Below are 19,375 nucleotides of genomic sequence, written 5' to 3'. Positions count from 1 at the left end.
ATACCGATACATAAAAATTTTATTTACATTTTTACCTATAAAATTGCATATATAATATATATACAAATATAATATATTCATACATATATATATTTTATAATAATGGAAAAAATAAAATATTTAAGTAGATTTTTTTTATTATAAATGGGATGAGTCGCTTTATTGGTCGAATCAATGGTAACAACTGAAAATGTGTAAAGAAATAAAGTTGGGTCAAACCAATGGTTTGTATTGTAGCACTTTTCCCTTCAACAAGTGAAAATTCTGCTTTTAAATACAGTCTATGCATATCTACCACACTATTAAAATTATTTTCATTCATATATAAAACTATTTCTAGGATTGCCTATATTTAGGATGACGCATATATGCAGTCTTTGAAATAAAGCAAAAATTAATATAAAAAGGGGTTAACATAATGCTCAATTTTAAGGGTTAATTGTGTGAGTTAAGAAAAATAATTATATTTTTTAGTTTCATGGAATTTACTGTTAGCTTTTTGCGTTTATAAAAATTTGAAAAAACTTGCGGTTTCGGAAATATAAGGTGTCAAAAATTCAAATTTTACAAATTTCAAGAGGCGATAACTAGAGAGGGGGTGGAGATGGAAAAAAATTTTCTTCTAACGAAATGAACTATTTGTTAATATCTAAAAGCCCCTGAAATTTCGAAGTTCTACATTATGGGGTCTAGAAGAAAAACGAGATCAAAAATTTGGAAAAAAAGAACTTTAGATAACAGTAAATTTGAACGGCCATTTTGTTTTTCTAAAGTTTAACTATAGTATACCGCGCTAGGGGAAGCAAGTCGCTGCCTTTCTGCGTTTGAAAAATTTCAAAAATGCTTATGGTTTCATTGCAACAAATATTTAAAAAAGGCCATTTTTAGGGTTTTGGGGGGGTATAACTTCTAGAGGAGGGGAGATAGGTAAAAATTTTGTTCTACGGAAATAAGTTTCTAGTAAAGATCTATGTACGTATGAAATTTCAGCTTTCTATCTTCAAGGGTGTAGAAGTTTTGTAAACAAAAAAGTGTCCACGGACAGACGGACGGACGGATGGACGGACGGACGGACGGACAGAGTGAAACTAATAAGCACTTTTTTCAAAAAATTTTTTGGAAAAGTGCTAAAAAGTATAGTTTAAAAAGGATAAATACTTTATTTTTTCTCTGTTATTTTTCTGTTTTCTTTAATATTTTGTTAAAATATTAAAAGCGAAAAGTGTGATTATTAAGTGCGGTGGAGTACAATTTAGGTAAAATAAGAATTATTGTGTTATTATTATTATTGTCATCATCATTATTATTATTATATTTTTTTTGTTTGTTTTTAATATGATTTTCTTTTTTACTATATTTGATTTTTTATTAGTTTGTTTTTGTTATTACTTTCTTTAATTTTTTGTTTATTTATCTACACTTAAATTCGCATACACAAGACAAAAAAAAACCAACTAAATTATACGAAATATATTTTTGTTAAATTTACAATGTAGTAATTTTACTATATGTAATTAGTATAGTAAGAAAGATTTATTAGAAGTGATTTACTACTGTACAAGCTACAACAATAAATTAGCATTATATAATATTAAATTTTTTCTTAAGCAATATTAATGTCTTAAATAACATACCAATATGATTTAATCAAAATAGAATGGCTAAAATATAATGAAATTTCTTTATAACTCGTCCTCACTTCGAGTTATTACACATAAAATTTTGCAAAATGTTAATTTTCGGTTCTTTATTTCTTCGACTTAGTATTAAGTTTCTAGACTCTTCAATAAAATCAAAGATGTAACATGTGCGTAGGAATAAATTTCGACTACAAATTATGACGAAAGATAACGAATATTAAAATTTTTCCTAAAATTATGCAAAATTAAATAATAATATGAAAATTCATTAATTATTTCAATAAATTATATATTTTATTTAGAGACCATAAAAGCAATCTCTGTATTTAAAATTCTGCATAAAAACAATTTTTGGATTTTAAATTGCCTAAGAAATATTTGCGATTTTACTACATATTGATTAACACTACATTTTCATATTACCAAACTCTTTTTCATTATTATAGACAATATTATCGTTTTTAAAAATGAATATCATTTAATTATTCACGTAATATCGTAAAATTATTCTGAAACTATTACTATCGTATAGGGTGAATTTTCCATATGTTGTAAAGTCATACGTGCCTAATAATTGTAATTATACTTGCATACATATATACCAATATTGCTATTCTATATGAGTGCATATTTGTACTTGAAAATCGTAATATTGTTATAAATATTTATAAAATTGAAAATATTTTCTATTACAATTAAGAATTATCAATAATTTATGAACTTGATCGTAAATTATGTTTAACAAATATTAATTATTTTTCAAAAATTTAATAATTTCTTCATTAAATGCAATTAAAATGAACTTTATATTTTAATTTAACATTTAATTTTAATAAATTTATTGAACTTTTAGAAATTATTTAAACTAACAAGAATAGATTTACATTTAAAATTTCTTTATTACACGTCCTCAATTTATAATAATAATTAGATTCTCTATTGAATTTAAATTAATTAATCAAACATAATTATTATTTTATTTAATTTCATTAAATATTGCTTAAGTGTACTATGTAATTTAATTCCTATTTTACTTACGTTCCAAAAATTTTAATGTAATTTTTTACATTATTCAACACAGGAATTTACAATATCTAAATACTCTGAAGTTAAATAATTTACCATTTTACAAAATTAAAATTTTAATTATAATTAATTTTTATATTTAAAATTTATTTTAACTTATTTTAAATTCAATGAAACCCTTATACAAAACAAATTATTTTAAAAATAATTTAAATCACCTGTAAATTATGAAATGTTATTCAAAATTATTATTATTATTGCTTAAGTAGCGGCAACACTTTAAAATCATATGTGTAGTTTTATATATTTAAATATAAATATGCCACCTTACACAATATATTATATGTACTTATTATTTTTTTTTGTTGTTGTTATTATTGTTGTTGCAGAGAGAAAGTTGCTGCTATTTTTTATGTTATTTTATTTTCTTCTTCTTCAATTTGAAAGAAAAGCTTTTTTTAATAAGAAAAACAAAATTTTGTTTTTCTCTCTTTTGCTCTTTTTCTATTTTGTTATTAAAGTTTTTTTTCTCTTATTTATTTATTTTGTTAGTTTTGTTTTGTGTTTTTTGTTATTCTTTCATATTTGTTTTTTGTTTTCTTTACTATAAGAGATTCGGAAAACACCTAATTTAACACCTATATAATATTATGAATATTAAAAATTAAATAACACGCATACTTTGAAATATTTTATCACTACATATATTTAAATGTATACGTATATAATATTGTTATACACAATATAATATTAAATTACTAGCTAGATATTTGTTTATTATTGGCATTTGTGTATTTGTTTTCTTACTTATTTTTGTAATTATAATTATTAATTTCAATTTTCATATAATTGCAAAATCTATACTTAATAAATTAATAATGAAAATACAAACACATACACTTTTAATCAGTACGCGTATATATTGAAAATTTTCTAATAAATTTTCCGTTTTTTTTTTTTCATAGAACAGAAAATCAAATGTCCTTTTAGAATATCCTTAAACAATTGCGCTTTTATAACTAAACAATTTTTGATGTTTTTTATTTTTTAAATTCGCCCTTCCTTTTTTTTCTTTTTTGTTTTCCCTGTTATTGTTTTCGTTTTCATTAATTATTAATTTGTGTTTTTGTTTTGTTTTGTTATTTTGTCTTTGGCCTAAATAAATTTTTAGTATTTTTTTTGCTTATTTTTTTTCCTTATATATTTTCATATACCATTATTATTTATTATATTTATTATAGTATATATACATATAATACATAAGTAATGTGTTTTCAAAAAAAAAAAATATTAAAAAGCAAAATTCGACGAGAAATTGTAGGTTAAAAAGAAAAATAGCGAATAAAAAAATAAAAAAGAAAACCTTACGAATCAGTATATAAGCATTATAATATACATAATTACACACATACATATTTGCACTATGGTACATTTATGTAAAAAGAAACAAAGCAAATTCGAGAAAAAAAAGACAAAAGCAGGCCAACATATGTGCGTATGAAACGTTAAAACATTCTTTTATTACTTTAACTTGATTCACTTAATTTTTTTTTTGTTTGCTTATTTTTTTATTCTCTTTATTTTGCATATTTTTGTTTTCTTTACCATCTCCTAAATAAAATATTAGTTGGTTCAGATGTTTTTAACATATATAATAAGTGTTATACACACAATTACATATATACACGTAAATTTCGTTATATATAACAGTAAAAAAATTGTGTAAATAATATCTTATACATATATTACTTGTATATTACAAAAGTAAAGCGAAGATCTTATATACATAATATGAAAATCATATTAAATTGTGTAGGTGGTCTATGAAGCAGTTTCTTCGCAAAGAAAAATATCAAAGATATTCGTAAACGTATTACAGAGTTGACACGATCAATTATAAATGCCAGAACCATATTTGAGGGGCTCAGAAGCAGAGTGGCGTAAGCCATAATGTCGGTTATGCCACTTTGCTTTTGAAAAATCAAAAAATTTTCGCAAAATCAGAAAATTTTTACAAAAGCAAAAGTACTTTTGTGAAAAATAAATAGGAAAAAAGCTATTGCGAAACTGGAAACTAATATTACTGATTTGAGAAGATATACATAGCCGATTGCAGCAAAAAAAAAATTTTTTTTATATGTGGCTTACGCCACTCTGCTTCTGAGACCCTCATTTAACGTCGCCGTTGAGACAGACAGACGAATAGACATGGTTAAATCGACTCAGAATTCGACGCTGATCAAAAACATATGCTTGAGTCTATATCTCAGACCATTATTGCCTATCTAAATTTATTATATCTTCCTAATATACGTTCGTACGGATATAAAAATCTTAAAATTACATAAAAAATATTTAGTTTCCTTTCTTGCATATTGCACATCGCAGTATAGTCTTATTAATTAAATATAAAGAATATAACAAGGAGTGATTTGTAAATTTATTGCTTTTTTATATGTAATTTCTATTTAAGATGGCTTAAAATAGAAGCTTGTTGAATAAAATAAAAATTAATCTGTTCTCTTTTATAATGTTGGCAATTGATTTCTAATTTTCATTTAAGTTTTTTATAAATATTTTCGTTTTATTTTTTAAACTTAATATTTTGGTTTGTAACTCATAACAAATAAAGTAATCTTGTGCCAATGAATAACGTAATTTTAAAAAATTATTCTAGACCGATAACAATTTCATTCCATTTGAAATATAAATTTTTTGAAATTTTTTGCCAGATCCGTTGACGGATTTGTTTTACAAAAACGTTAAAAAAATTTTAAAGAAAACTTTTTGATTCAAGAAAAACAAAAAAATTTTTTAATTACACGAAATTCCATTTACAATTTTCTATGATTAGAAACTAAATTATAATGTGAAAATATGCCGCTACAAGTGTTAATTTCAGAAATTTTTGCATACTCACACGACCACATAATTACAAAAGCTACAAATACTATTTTAATAATATTATTTATTCGAAAAAAGCTCTATTATATGATAATGCGAATTAGCATATAAGGTAGAGAAGAAAAAAATTAGTACATAAATTTTAAAATGGCAAGAAATGAAAATGACAGTCAATGCTATATAGATTGACACCTGACATTTCAAACAAAAACAAATTTTTAGCTTTTTATTTTGTCATATTTTCAATAACCTTAAATTTACCGTAAGTATTGAACTATTAAAGAATTTATTATAACGGAAAAGCTTTTTAAATATAAAATTAAGATGTTGAAAGTTTTCAGCAATTTATTTTATTCTTTTCACCAAGAGATGTCTCTTAAAATTTCATTTTTAAACTATACGAGTACAAATTTTGATATTTTTTTGTTGATTATTTAAAACACCTTCAGTTGCATCAGCATCTTTTGATTTTGTTCAATAAAAGAATAATAATAGCTTAGATATATTAAAAGTATACTATGAAAAACACTATTAACAGTAAATGTTATGTAGCTCATTATTGACTGCATTACACTAGAAGTTATGCTCTCTAAAACAGTTAAAATAAAACAGTTCAAGAATTTTATTCAAAAAATCAGTAATATGTACTTATTGTGAATTTTATTTTAAATATTGTGAGACTTGAACAGTTTTCTCCTTGTGAATGCATAAATGGTATTTTTTAGAATAATGTAGAGAGTGTGGAACTTATACTAAGTTTATAACTAAAAATATGAAAAATTTTTTCGAAATTAAATAAAAAATCAAAACATTTTTTGATTAAAGACTTTACTAAGCAGTTCTATTACAATTTAATATTGTGTATTTTTTTCATAAAATTTATGAATGTCGAAAAATTAAGTTAGAATAGCAAATCTGCTAAAGCTTATTGGTAATTTATTGAAAATTTTCATTTGAAAACTTGTTCAATGGCACATCGTTCATTAAGATCTTAAAAAAAAAGGCACAATTTATAAGTAATTGCCATTAATTGAAAAAAAAAATTAAAAATTTCAAAATTATTATTAAACATGATGATTTTCAATACACTTAATTAGATTAGAGACCTGCGTTCAAAGATTTTACTCAAAAACGATCTGAAAATAATCAGTTTGCATCCAATACTATGGCTTAAAATTTTTTATGGATTATATTTAACGCTATAATCCAAAACATATTAAAGTGGAAAGCACATAATTAATAACACAGAGTTTTGGATGAAAAAATTAATAAAATTGTTGGAAAAATTTTGGTAATAAAAGCACCATCGGGAAATTTGATGTTTTAAATATTAATGCAGAAAATACAAATTTCTAATTGTCTTTTAGTTTTATGATCTACTCCTTTAGTTAGTAATAAAACAAGATATCCAAGTATTCAAAGATTAATTTGGGTTTCATATCAACATATCCGTTTTTAACATATCGTACACCAATATAATTATTATTCAAGTATATTAAACATATGCATAATATATTCGCTTTAACAATATTCACATACTACAATATCTACCATTATTTGCAGTGTTACTAAAATTAGTGCAATCTATATAACGAAAATAAAATTCATATTGTATTACAATTTCTTTTTATAGACACAAAATTATTATTAAAAACAAGGAAAAATTATTATTTAATTATAAAAATAACATGTTAATCTGAAAATAAATTATACAAATATGCAATTCTTATAACAAGCAAAACAATATTCTATACACAACCACTTATTTTTTTTTTAAATTTTTTAATTCTCTTATTGACACGAAATCAATTAACCTATGTATATTAGATTATTCACACAACACAGCATACTTTTAAATTTTATCATACATAATTGGCAAATTTTCAAACAAAAAAGGACATTTTGCCAAATAGCAATTAGTAATTACTGTTTCTTACTATTATATCGATATAATTTTACATATTATGCGAATATGTATAAGAAGTTATCACACACAAATAATCACCCACATGTTACAAGCAACATCAACTACACATGTTATCATGTACAAAACATTATTGTTATAAAATCGATGAAAAAACAATGAATTTTATTAATTAATTGGCAAATTGATCTTATGAATAAAATGGAATTCATTCACCTTATTCAAATATTTTGATAAAATTTTGGTATATTTTACGATATATTGAAATTTTTCGTAAAAGTTTGGTAAAAGTCTATATAATTTTTTACTAAAAGTTTAAATTTCTCATAGAAAATGTGATCAGCATAGCATATAAATAATAGTCATGAAAAATAGAGCTCAAATTTTAAATTTCAAGAGATTCCATTGATTTTTTCCTTATAATTAATACTTTGATTTTCACATGATAGCGTTTATTTTAATAGTAGTTTAATTTGACATGATATCCGAGATTAAAATTCAAGGAAATCTATTTGATTTCACTTGTAAATATTACTGGAATCTGATATACTTCAAAAATTGATTAATCTGTTTTAATTTCAATTCTCACTATACTGCACCCACTACGTTATTGAACAAAAAATTTTATTGAAAATACAACCATGTCCTGCACCCTGATCTTCAATTTATAATGAAAATTCCTATAATGTTGGTTTTGATTCTAAATTGATTTGTGATAGTGAAATACATAGGAATCAACATAGGTTGAAAAATTCATATAGCGTAGTACTAATTCAAATCAATGTAAACTACATAATTATTTAAATAAAAAAAAAAAAAAACATTTTTATTTGAATTTAAAAATCATTTTTTCAGGTGTTTTTAAATTGGCACATCAACAAAATTACATTAGGACATCTTTCGACACAATTATTCAAAGTGTAATGCTTTACATTCGATTTGAAATGTAAAATTTTTATTTTATGTGGTATAGAATTAAATTTCTTTGAAAATTTTTTCATGATAGAATCAAAAGCAAAATAAAAATATGTTTAAAGTGTAGGTTGCTTTTGATATTTAAAAAAAAAACTCATTGATGACTATTTTGAAATGAAAAATAATCTAATAATCTGATTCGTATAATCTGATTTCAAGCCTACGGTTTTGCTCTCTGATTTTTTTTTAATACCACAGGTAATAGTCAATAATTTTAGCTTAGACCAAAAAACACTTACAGTGTTAACGTACTACCTTAGCCATATGAACTCGCGAGGTATGGGATGATCCTTGGTATTCTACCTGAAAAGGAGAACCTTGGGATATCTCTGAGTACGTCCATACGTCGGATATCTCTTGAGTCATTTTTCTTTTTACGGATTACGGCTCCGGCAAATGTTAATGCCAGGGGCCATAACTGGTTTCGCAAAAGCTTGTTTTGATTTTTGTGAGGACGATTAATTTGGCTTATGCGTACCTTGCGATTGTTGCGTCGACCTAACCTAACCTAAACTAAAAAGTTGATGGCCTAAGTGGCCAACTTCAAAACTTTTTTTAAAGAAACTTTTTTATATTCAAAGAATCTAGAGAGTCTGGCAGGGTCAACTCTCCACTATTTTTAAATCAAATACCGTATACATAAAAAATAACAATTTTCCAATTGATCGCAAACATTTATTTCCAAGGCTTTTCAGTTATTTATCGTATGGTCCACACAGTAACAGACTTAATCTTTTCATAATATTTGATGTATTCATTTTCGAGAAATTTCAAAAGCCTATAACTTGGATTTGGTTTTGGATCCATAGACGATACTTCCTCGAAACGAAGTGTTTGTGCATGTTAACACTTGTAATTAACGATATCAGTTTCAAGAGTCCTTGATATAAAAAATATTTTGAAATTATCCTCAGTTTTTTTTAAATACCATGGAATTTTCTATATAGGCTTTAAACCCAATTCTTATTCCAAAAAAAAAAATTATTTCAATGGTAAATTCTTAAAAAATTTTATTTTGCATATTTTCGCCTCCGAATAATAAATATTTAAAATATTTAAAGAATTTAGTTCGACTTACAATAAAATCAGAAAGAAAAACAAAAAAAAAAGGAAAAGCGAAAAAAATTACTAAAACAAAATGACATTAATAATAAAAAAATATTTGAAAAAAAAACAGAAAAACAAAAAAAAAACAAAAACAAAAATACTTGATTTATTTTTTTAAATAATAATTTTGGAATTCTTCCAAATCTTTATGGACAATTTAAAAATAATTAAAGTTTTTAAGTATATCATATTTTAATTTTAGTTGACTAGATTATTACCATACTGAAAAATTTTTTTCCAAAGCTCCAATAAGTATATTTATTAGGTAAAGATGTGTAGGTGTGTGTTTAAAAAGAGGAAATATTTGTATAGGCATATTTTAATGATATTAAAATTAAAATTATTCGAACAATAATAAAAAATTTTTGATAGCTCAACTCATATTTTTCTGCATTAAAATTACTAGAATTTTTTGACTGCGCTACATGGCGTTTGTTTTAAAACATAGAAGAATTATTTAATAGCCGTTAATAAGAACTTGAGAGAGTGAAATCAAAGCTGGAATTACCGTATTTGAGCCACTGTCAGATTGTTTTAAAATAACAAAACTATCATAACATAAGGGCTATCAGCGCATTTTGATCTTCTTTTCAATATAAGAGACATTTTATTTCGGTATGAACTAAAACACCGAATTTAGTAAAGTTCATTTTTAAAATAATAATGGCCTTGTTCAGTATTTCACTTTAGCAGTAACATCTCTAATTTACTTTTACAAAAGAATTTTGTAAATAAAATAAATTTTTTCCTTAATTCTTACTACGGATCTTACTCTCCTGCATTTACCATACATTTCAATATCAACTAAATAAAATTTCTACTAAATGTTAACATTCAAAATTAATGAATTTTTGCATATAATTCTTAAATTTCATGAAAAGAAGAAAAATATTTGACTGCAATATGAAAAATACTCATTTTAATTTAAAAATACAAAAATATACTCACTGTAAGAATGAAAATAGCCTCCATATATGATGTTCTAATTCGTCTCTTCCCCTCTTTTCAAAAACATACTATTTATATTTTGTTCTGACACGTTAAATGTACTGATTTTTCTCATAGAGAAGTATTTAAGTATATATATTTGAATTGATTCTTGTTTGGGCAACCGTTTTGCTTCCTCACCGACTGTTCCACTCCAAATTCAAGTTTCAAATCACATTTTCTCCCAATGCTAACTTATATAACAAAATATGAATAGAGAGAGATTTTATAAAAATTTTCTTATCTCCTACAAACTTACTCCTTTTGGTAATTATTCCAAGTATCTCAAATTCTCTTTGTTTTTTCTTATTACATAAACAATTTCTTAGGAGGAGGAGGAGTAGGAATTCTTTATTTTTTCAGTATTATAATAAGCAAAATATACGATTTACGTCACAAAATACAAAAATTCTAATAATTGTAAAAGAATTTCTTATACAAAATTTTTAATATTCTGGTATTCTCAAATAAATATTAATTGTGATGTAAGTATGAAAATATTTTAATTATAATTATACAAAAAACAATTTATAACCTGTTAGAGATCAGTATAAATAAAAAATATAATTACTGTTATACTCAAAAATTCAATTAACATATTGTAACAAATTTATATATACCTACATACTTTATGTACATATTAAAATTCATTCATAAAAATTTCAATTTTTATTTTTTCATTTTTCCTCTTTTCTCTTCTTAGAATTTGATCGTATCCGGACATTATTAATGAAAAAACTTTCGTAAGTGTAGATTTTTCAATTTATTTCTCGCATCATTACGATTTTTATATAATATTATTCATTTATTTCTTTTCATTTTACATAAATGGTTATATATACATAATAAATATATACATATACATTCATATATGGAATGTATGTATATATGCAATGTACGTACATATGTAGATTTAAGAACATTCATTTGCTTTATAGAGCTTATATAAACAAATATAAAAGAAAATTTTAAATTTTTGAAAATTATAAAATTTATTTTATTTATTTCAAAATTTTAATAGCGAATGAATTTTAATGGTCATTGAACTTTTGTGATTGACTTTACTTTTCCCCCTTTATTTTTTATGTGTACAAACACACATGCTTTTGTAAAATTCAGTTGTGTATCTTTCGATGATGATATTATTAGCAGATTTTAAATTATTTTCACTTTCTCTTGGAATACTTTCACCTGCATTGAAGATACTAAAAAGACTGAATTGTAAATGTTAAGTTAGTGAACAATTTTATTATAGCAACAATTTTTTTACATTAATATTTTATAATTTCACATTAAATTTACTTAACTATATTGCAATATTAATAATTAAAAATTAATTAAAAAATAAGTAGCTATTAATAAAAAAAAAAATATTACGTAAAGAACAGAATAAAAATAATAATTTTAAGAATTTTTTGCATATTTCAAGGGGCAATCTATGGCGTAATAATATTAAAGATGGGACACATGTAAAAATTTTACAGAAAAAATAATTTTTAATCTTTAGAATGATATACAATACAAACATGCGTTATAATATTTTGAATCCAGCTTTCCTTTTGTAATAATATTTAAATAATAAATTTTAAAAACATTGCCTAGTTTTAGGGATTCGTCTTACAAAAAATTTTTTAACATTGGAAACTATTTTTAAAATAATCGTAAAAAAAGAACATTTTTTCAATTAAACCAATCAATATTTCAATAAATTAAATCTTATATATTTTTTAACCTTCTATATTTCCAGTGAGAGCAATTTTATCCATCTTTCCTATTCATTTCCTTGACAATGTCCCTATTAAATCAAAACTACTATAATTTTAATAGAAAAATTTTGGAATATTATTTGCGAATCAAATTTAACATTAAACTTCTCTTAGAAATCTAATCATTTTCATAATTAGTAAACGTATTTTTATAAAAAAAAAAATGTCATAGCAATTATAATAAAATTTCAACCTCCGCAGCAATAACCAGAATTTAATTATAAAAATGTCAAAAATAATTTTTTTAATATTTTTTTAAAATTTATTACTAGACCCTTAATAAATTATAAAAAACCATTTCCAATTTTTTACTTCTTTTGCTTTAGAATGATTTTTAATCTATAGTCAGTCTTGAAATGAAATTTCTTTTAATGTTTTGTTTTTGTAGAGGGAAAACTCATAAAAATCGCAAAAATTTCTTTTATATAATTTGTGTGTAATAAGTATGTATGTGTGAATGTATATTTGTTTTTAAACAATATTTGTTTTTTTTTTTTTGAAATTTGAAATTTAAAATAAAATATTTGAAAAAAAAAAAAAATCATTATTATTTTCAATATTATAAAAATTATAAACAAACACAGGGTGGATTCAAAAAAAAGTCACATAGCCCTTTATAAAAATTTAAAATTTTTAAAAATACCCAACATATATATAGGAATAAATTTACTACACACAGAAAAATGTTGATTTCATTCTTACTAGAGCTTGGTTTTCTGCTCTAGTAAGAAATTTTCCTAAAAGTTTTCTCAGAAAACTCGCTATACGAAATTCAATGTCATGGCATAATATTTCTTATTGTATGCAAGGCCTCCAGTAAAAATTTATATAATTTTCTAATTTTTTTTTTTTTGAAGCAATTTATGTTCGATAAATTTAGAAATTTAGATTCATTAGTCAGCAAAACGAAGGGAACTTCAAAAACTTTAACCTCATGCACATAAAACCTGCAAAATAGACAAAAATACGGATCACAGTCTTTTCAATCTCCTCCTTCCGGCAATTCGATTGTGAAACGACTCATCCTCCTAGTTTTGACAAATTGGGAAAATTTATAAGTATACAGTACCTATTTTAGCTGATAGTGTAATAGGTATAAGAATATTTTATTGAACACCTTGTACACCATATTATTATATTTTATAAATTCCACGACGATGTGTCGCCAAATTTTCATTTTTACATTTTTTTTTTCATTTTGATTTTATTTTGTTTTTATTTTTCAAAAACTCTTAATAATAAATGTTTACTTTCACTTTTTTAACAATTTTATTTAATCATTCATATTGAAAAAATATTTTGAAGATTTGCGCTGCAAGGTGTACATAAACATACGGAGTAGATGACAAATTTTTGGTTTTAAAATTTCAAAATTTTTTTGTATTCATATATTTATATATGTAAATAAATAAACAGTTCGTTCTGCGCTTTAAAATTAATCAAAATTTATTGTTAAAATTTAGAAAAAAAAAATAAGAAAAAAATAAATAAGAAAATTTTGTTTTCTTGTTTTTTTTTTTTGTTTTGAACATTAATGAAATCTGAGATTGTTTTTAAAAATTAATTATATTTTGTCGAAAAATTTTAAATATTCAAATAATATTTTTGTTAAATAATTTGTAAATGTTAATTCAGTAAAAAATTTCAATAATATTAGTCACTTAATTTTAATTATAGTTATAATTGTGTTAATTTAAAAAATAATATTTTCAAGAAGAAAAATATAAAATTAGGTTAATTTTAAATTAATCTACGACTTTTGGAAGAATAATGAGTTGAGGCAAGTTGACGAAAAAGAAATCTGTTAACATTCATTTTAGCAAGATGTCAAGAAAATAAAAATATATATTTCATTCGCTGGATATTATTCATCGAAAAACACTAAAGTATTATATATTCAGATTAACAGGGAAAATGGGCAAACTAAAAAAGACACCTCACACGTAGGTCACTGGTTCGAATACAGTTCGAGGAGAAAAATTTTTTTTAATTTTTCTGCCTTTAACTCGTTCATTTGATTACATCAACCATCCATTCTGCAATTGTATGAAAAGATTTGCATTAAGTTAATTATATTAGTGTAATAGGCACAATACTTATTAATTAAACAACTAAATTACTAACATGTTGTATTAGTAATTAAGTAATGACATATCGCAGGTTTATGTACTAAGAAATAGCAAATACTCGGAAGATCTAGGATAATAAATCGGAATACAGCTTTGTAAGTCCCTTTAATATCCAAACCGTGTAGAAAAGGACAAAAACCGAAAATAATGGAGACACGCAAACGCAAATGATGTCAAGCCTCAAATTCACAAAATTAGACGCGAATCAAGTTATCGTAAAAGTAAACAATATAATATGTTAGAATAGATTTAAGATTACTAATAATTATGCTTAAAAGCATGTAAAGCTTAAAACATTGCAATTATTTGCATTATTCAATTTTGCGAACGTATATGTTATTCTATTAAAAATTGGAATATATGCAAATTACTTGAGATAATTTAGAATTTGCAATAAGTAAATATGATTTTTATATATATTTTTTTAGTTTCTAATTTTCTACATAAATTTTTGAAATTCCAAAAACATGTTATTATTAAATTTAAATGAATTATCCACCTGTGAAACAAAGTAAATAATCAATATAAGTAATATAAATCAATTTTTAAGGTATGTTTGAGTGTATGTAATCGCGTCTTACTTGTATTAAACATAACAAGAGAATTTTAAATGTTAAATTTTTTCTTTTTTTCTTGGGTTCAACAAAATTTTAATTTTAAGCTATTATAAAATCGTCATGTTAGGTTTTTGTATGTAAATAACATTTAATAATTTACAACCACTGCAATAATATTATGTATAACAATTTCGTATATTTAGTCGTACATTTGCAATGTACTTTTCATATTCCAGTATCAATTATACTGTATAAAACTGTAGAGCTCTCTGTTATTTCAGAATATTATAGAATTTCTGATATTCTTATATTAAATTTTCAACCATTCCATTTAGTATATTATCACCATTTTACTATTATGAATCATAAAAATATAAAATTATTACATAACCATTAAAATATTAAAAAAAAAATATCAAATTTTAAAAGAAAATGTCAAACAATTTTTTTTTTTTAGTTAATAAAAAGAAAAATAGCTTGCATTTGATGATTTATTAAATTTTTTATTCATAAAAAAACAAAAATGAAAAAACTCTACCCCTTTAAAATTTTTTTCATTTCTCACCGCAAAATTTGGCATGTTTTTTTGTGTATTTTTGCTCTGCAGAATAGAAAATACAACGCAATAAAAGACAATCTGCCTATATAATAAATAAACAAATTACATAAATATTATATATACTTATATATATAAAAAATTTGGATTGCTTATGTATTGTACACTTTTACACTTACACACTCTCATTTCATATGCATATTAAGAAGTGATCCAGGTATTTATTTGCTTTTAAATACACAGAAAAAAAAATATTATTATTAAAAACAAAAACTAAAAATATTTTAAAAATTTTATTTTTGATCTTGAAAATTATTTTTAAATTTAAAAAAAAAAAAGCATTTCTGTTCTGTTTCCTTTCTTTGTTTATTTATTTTTCAAAAAAAAAAAAATTCTGTCCGCTTATTTCTGTTTTTCACTCTCGTTTTCTTTTTTAATATTTTCAAATATGACTTCATCTCAAATTATGGTGCCTACCTAAAATTTCATGTTGTTTTTTTTTGAAAATATCTGGTTATCTTTTGACGCAGTTCTTGTTATCCTTTTTATCATAAATGAAATAAGAAAATCGTCATTAAAAATTTTTCAAAAATAAATAATAAAAAAAAAAATTTTTTTTAATTTTTAATCTAAATTTTACTACGTTGTTTTTACTTTGTCATTTGTCCCCCCCCCCAAACTCCTCAATCCTTCTACCAATATTCAAAAACCAATCAAAATTTTCAAAAACAACAACAATATTATTTATAGTTTGTTTATTTTATAATGAAATTTTATTCTTTATGTTTTTTGAATATTTTCATTCATAAAAACAAAAATGAAAAAAAAAATTTAAGAAAATTATAAAAGGTGAAAAGTTATTAAAAGAAAATTTATTATTAATTGTTTTTTTTTATTACAAATAGCGTAATAGAATATTGGCAAGCTAAACAATCTCAGCCTACCCGAAAAACAAAAATCAAAATTCATAGTCTTTAGATCGTTATAAATTTTAAATTAGTCGAATGTTTTTTTGTATTTTTATTTTTTCTAAATTAAAATAAACGAAACAAAATTAACCAAATGGAATTTAAATTTAAAATTTCAAGGCAAATATGAATTTATTGTTGGTGGTTAAATTGATGAAAATGATGGCATTCTAAAAAACAGTCGAAATCAAAGTCATAAACACTTTTGAATTAAAATAAGATTACTGTGTACAAATACGTGTGGGAGACACTGTATATATTAATTAACAGAGAAAAACTTCTTCCTAGTGAACATTTTTTATTGAATTAATTCTTTAATTTTTTATTTAATAAATAATTTTTACTGGTATTAAAAAAACGTCGATCAATCATCAAAGTCCTAAAGAATAAAGAAAAAATTTAGTTTGAACTTTCCTAGACAACTACACAGAATATCTTTTATGATTAGCAAAAGTCTTTTTCTCAAAATTTCTAATTTAATTTATTTAAATTGAATGAAATAAAAAATTATTTTTTAATTGTTGAAATATCACAAGAATACTCGTATGCACATGGACCAGACCTTTTAAAAACTTCTTCAACTACTTATACTTATAAGTTTACGATATTCATAATTAATGACGTCACAGTTTAAATACTATGTGCGAAATAAGAAATATTCACTGTATAATATTTCAAGTTATCATTTGAAAAACAGTTAAAATCCTTAGAAAAAACAGAAAAAAAATATTCAGAACCCTGAAAAACATTTCTTACAGTATAATTTTCGAAAACAAAAATTTTTTTTTCCTCAAATTCTATCTGATTATTTTCAAATAAAGTCTTAAAGTATTTCAAAAACGAGGCAACAATCAATGTCCCAACAAAAAATAAACTTCCATTCTTGTAATGAGCCTTAATATCAGGAACTCAGTTATAACGCTAAATTAAGAAATGCTTTATTTTTTAAATTTCAATCCTTAAATCTAACCATCAATTGGCCTTGAAATCATTAATAGTTTAAGCAATTTTTAACTTTTAAATTTCTTTCGACTTTTCAAGAGGCTGCGGTAAAAATGATACATTAAAGCTATTTTAACTCCAAGTTGACTGAAATCCCACTATCATAGTATGAATCAAGGTGCAACAACCAGTAATATACCACAATCCACAAGATTTCATTAAGAACTAAAATAGAAAATTTAATTATTCAATGCAAATTAATATTTAAAAATAGCAACACATACTCGTACGTCATCAATCAAGCATAATTTTAAAATTAAAATCTAAATATAAAAGTATACCGGAACAAACTTTCTAAAATTTCAGGTATGAGCAAGCATTTTGTTATAATTTCAATAATTTTCGTTTAATTGAAATTTCAATATAAAAATTATTAAATGATGACCGCACCAATACTTTATGGTCTTTATCACATAATTTTCAAAATAAAAATTTATTACTATAATTTTTAATGCATTTAACGAAAAAAAAAAAGAAAAACAAAAATCATATAAAATTATTTATGAACATTTTTATGCTTTTGAAAACAATTTTCAATGGTTCTTGATTAAATAAAAAATTTCAAATAAAAATTTTTAATTTCTTTTCTTTTTGCTCAAAGAAGAAAATTGCATAAGAATTTTTTCTTTTATGTTATTTTTATAATAGAAATTAAAATATTATGAGTCATAAAATAAATATCAGAAAGCAAAAATATTTTTATACTAAACAACAAAAATTTCCTTGTCTATTTTGAAAATTTCAATTATGCAAGGACATTTTTTATTTCAAACCCAGAATTTGAACAAAAAAAAAAAAAAACAATTTTAATATTTCGTTAATCGTAGTTATGCGCCTTTATTTTTGTCTGAGTATTTTATGTCCTGTTTTAAATGTGATTATTACTGCCGCGAAATCGTAAGATTGAAAAGCTTTTTATCTTGTCCCACAAACATAAATTGCCTTTAATAATAAATAATCTGTGAAATCGAGAAAATAAAACAAAACAGCAATTTTTTTGAGATTAAAATTTTTAAAAAATTTTTAATTTTCCAACACAAAATTTTATATTTAAGTACTGATATTATATATAGCTGTATCTCTATAGATATTGAGAGAAAATGTTGCGAACAATACGTTGCTTTTGCTTCCACAGCTTCGAAATTGTTATGGACATTTATCATATAGAATCTGATTTTAAATTTCTAACACGAATAATTTCTAAAACTAGCATGAACTATTTTTTCCCAAAAAAAATTTAACGAATAACCATACGAAACATCCAGCATCAATTTTAGATCACCCTATATATGGACACTGTGTAGTAAATTGTTAAATTCAAAATAATTCTTAGATCGCCCTGACTAATTTTTTAATATGTGTCCCATAAGAAATATTTACAAAATAATTATTGCAGACACAAACCAAAAATATTTGTTGATTGATGTTTATGATAATGTATGACACACATAATTTGAGTGATTACACTGTACATATTATGAATACCATCACTTAGAATTTAGGGAATCAAAATTGGATGAAACATATTGTGTCATAAAATATGGATTGAAAAATTTAACCAGATCACAAATTACAAATTTTTTCAGAAATTTTATGAGATTTCTACTTCCTCACACAAAATTTTATTCAGAAATTAATTTTGTAATTTAATGATTTTTTCAGTAAAATTCAAAGTAAGGTATGGGAAACTTTTACTTGTTACCAAATTTGAAATAAATTTGTAGAACGCGAAATCATCTTTTACTATGTAGAACAAAAAAAAAATAATTTTTGTTTCTCATTTTTGTTTTTGTACGAATAATTGAAAGATTCGGATTACTGCGCCATATTGAAT

The sequence above is a fragment of the Condylostylus longicornis genome, unplaced genomic scaffold, assembly GCF_029603195.1.
Source record: "Condylostylus longicornis isolate FDR11 unplaced genomic scaffold, ASM2960319v2 ptg000038l, whole genome shotgun sequence".
Classification (NCBI taxonomy): domain Eukaryota; kingdom Metazoa; phylum Arthropoda; class Insecta; order Diptera; family Dolichopodidae; genus Condylostylus; species Condylostylus longicornis.
Note: the sequence above shows the minus strand (reverse complement) of the source record.